Below are 2,776 nucleotides of genomic sequence, written 5' to 3' on the forward strand. Positions count from 1 at the left end.
TTTTTCTAGTTGGTAGTTGAATTGTGTTCTCTCATTTTATGTTACTCTCTCCTTTTATTAGCTACGGAGTCTTTTTCCAAAACAGATGATATTTTCCTATTCGTTCGTTCTTCGTTTTCCCTTTTTGTTTTCATTATTTCTTCTTTTCCATATTGATAGAATGTTGTTGGATTTTAGCTTTGAAATTAAAGAAATACTGCAATTGTATTGTCAAAGGAAATTGTTTTATTAATAAAACAAACACATACATTTATAACTAAATTTCTAACTAAACTTCCATTCAAATTCAAATAACAGGATAACTAATTCCTGAGACTAAGCCACACAGAATTCCAATAATTTAAAACTATTAATAGTTATCTAGTTCTACTTTATTTCTGAGACATATCTTCAATACTCCTCCTTGAATCAGAAATTGTAGATTGAAGGCTCGAATGAATTTGATGTAACACCCCGTATAATTCTTGGCTTGATTTAACTCTTAGTTGTATGCATAGGGAGTTTAAGGCCAAAAACTTTTGTAAGTGTTGGGGACATAGTCATATTTTAAGCCTCTTAACTTCGAGAATTTTGTAATTGATCTTTCCGACCCTGAAACATAGACTTTTGAATTAATTCATGTTCGGGGATGTAATGGGCATGTCTCAGAAAATTTTTTGATTTTTCGGATGGGGGTTGTGTTGTGTTTGGTTTTCGGTTCCAGAACTTCACTGCGATAGCGGTGCATCGCGGTGAGACCTTTACCGCATTGCGGTGCCCTTGTCATCGGCGTTCCAATCACGAATTTAATTTCCAGAAAGGAAATGTGGTCTTTTCCTCTCATTTCAATTCGTAAATTGACGTATTATATCATCAATTAGGGCAAATATTTCCCATTCTCATCAATTATACTCTCAAGCAAACCCTTCTCTCTTCCCAAAAACAAGAATTCAATTCTCTCAAGTTCAAGAATTGCAAGAAAATAGCAAGATTAGGGTTTCATTCTTCAAACAAAGAAACTTAAGGTATGTGGGACTATCCTAAGCTTCTTGAGCATAAGTTTTTGTGGTTTTTGTTAAATTTAAAGATATATAATCATGTTTACAAAGAGGGTTTTTTGACATTGTTTTGAATAACATGTATTATGAACTTATTTTGATGGAAGTAAATGTTTGTCTTGAATCCCTTTTTATAAAATTGAACTATAACCATATTTATATATGCGTTTTTAGTTTTGCAAAGTTTGATTGAGAGCATGAATAACGAAACTCCTCTCTTGTTGTGATACCTCTTGATTTTACATGTTATGGGTTGTTCAATTGCATGTTTAGAAGCATGAGATAAACGTTTTACTATTGTTATGGACTTGATAATGGTTATGAATTAAGGAGAGGATGTTTTCTTGTTTATAAATATTCAATGTAATGAGTTGAAAGAAGTGCATGGATTGTCATAAAGAAATTGACCATCATGTATTAACTATTGAAAAGAGAGAATCTTTGCAAGGGTTTTGACATGTTTTGAAATAAGGACTCTCTGCTATTGTTTAAATGTTTTAGTGGTCAAATGATTTGATTGGATTGAAATTCTAAAGTATATCATGATATGGCTTATGTATAGATGTGACTTGCAAGTCTGGGTATGACGATACCAAACAGATGAATGCCATAATAGATTCAGAACAAATTTGGAATAAAGAATTTATGCAGATTTTTAGATTTTGAGTTCAGAAAGATTCATGTCAATAAGATTAAAAATGGGCTTTAAGAGAGTTAGGTGGTTACCCGAAGAAGGCACAAGTTCAGATAACTCATTGTCCAAAATCGTGTTTTGCCAATACTGGTTTGATTATTTCCCAAGATAGGGACTATATATTAGCCTTGTGCCCTTTGGCGTATTAGATGTAGAGACTCCAACCCTTGCGACAAACATGGGTTGGGGGCTTGAACGCCGAGTTAAAGGCAGATTCTATATAGTCCGTGCAATTGTAGATATGTAGGGTGTACCACCTAGCTCAGAAGTAAGACTAAGAGTCGAGTTGAGATTTATACATATGTTTTGAAGCCTATTGATTATGCCCATGTATTTTCAATTGTCTTACGATGACATATTTTTTATTTATGAAATGCTCTCACTTACATTGTATATCAGTATTTTATTTTTTGGTTGTTCTACGTACCAGTACATTATGTATTAACCCCCTATATTTCAGGATCTGAGGCTCAGTCCCGGGGTCCCGCTAAGTAGTAGATCATTGTCAGACGTTTAGAGTTGGTGAGCCTCCATTATTTCGAAAGGCCTTGCTTCATCTGATTTTTTTAATTAGTTTTAGTTCATGGTACGTCTGGGGAACTTGTCCCGATTTCAGACAGATGTTGTTTTCAGTTTAGTAGAGATTTTGCAGACTTGTGTTAGATGGTTTTGGGTCTTTTATGAACTTATATCCACGTTGGCTAGTTGAATTAATAAGATGGTCATGATCCCCGTTTATTTCTGCATTATGATTTTTGATGAATTATGCATATGATTACAAGTTAAGATAGTTCTCGGCCTTGATGGTTCGGAATGGTTGTCATGGCTAGGGACTTGGTTTGGGTCATGAAAAACTTGGTATTAGAGCGAGTTCATGGTCCTAGGGTGTCTGGAAAGTCGCATTGGGTAGAGTCCTATTTATGGGTATGTAATGCGCCACACTTATAAGGAAGAAGTTACTAGGTGTTTAGGAATGTCTCTCTTTTTTTCATGTGTGAGTTTGTGATTTAGAGTCTGAATGTCCCCTAACTCATGATTTCCTATA

The 2,776-nt window shown here is 34.4% G+C and overlaps 1 long non-coding RNA gene across 1 annotated transcript; it reads left to right on the forward strand.

Moving 5' to 3' along the window:
• Positions 1 to 13: 13 nt before the first annotated feature.
• LOC124894476 lies at positions 14 to 2,480 on the forward strand. The gene is made up of 2 exons (XR_007051195.1): positions 14 to 1,004; positions 2,192 to 2,480. It is a non-coding gene; the product is annotated as an uncharacterized LOC124894476 (long non-coding RNA).
• The last annotated feature ends 296 nt before the right edge of the window (positions 2,481 to 2,776 follow it).

This window comes from Capsicum annuum, unplaced genomic scaffold (assembly GCF_002878395.1).
Source record: "Capsicum annuum cultivar UCD-10X-F1 unplaced genomic scaffold, UCD10Xv1.1 ctg74541, whole genome shotgun sequence".
In the NCBI taxonomy this organism is placed as follows: domain Eukaryota; kingdom Viridiplantae; phylum Streptophyta; class Magnoliopsida; order Solanales; family Solanaceae; genus Capsicum; species Capsicum annuum.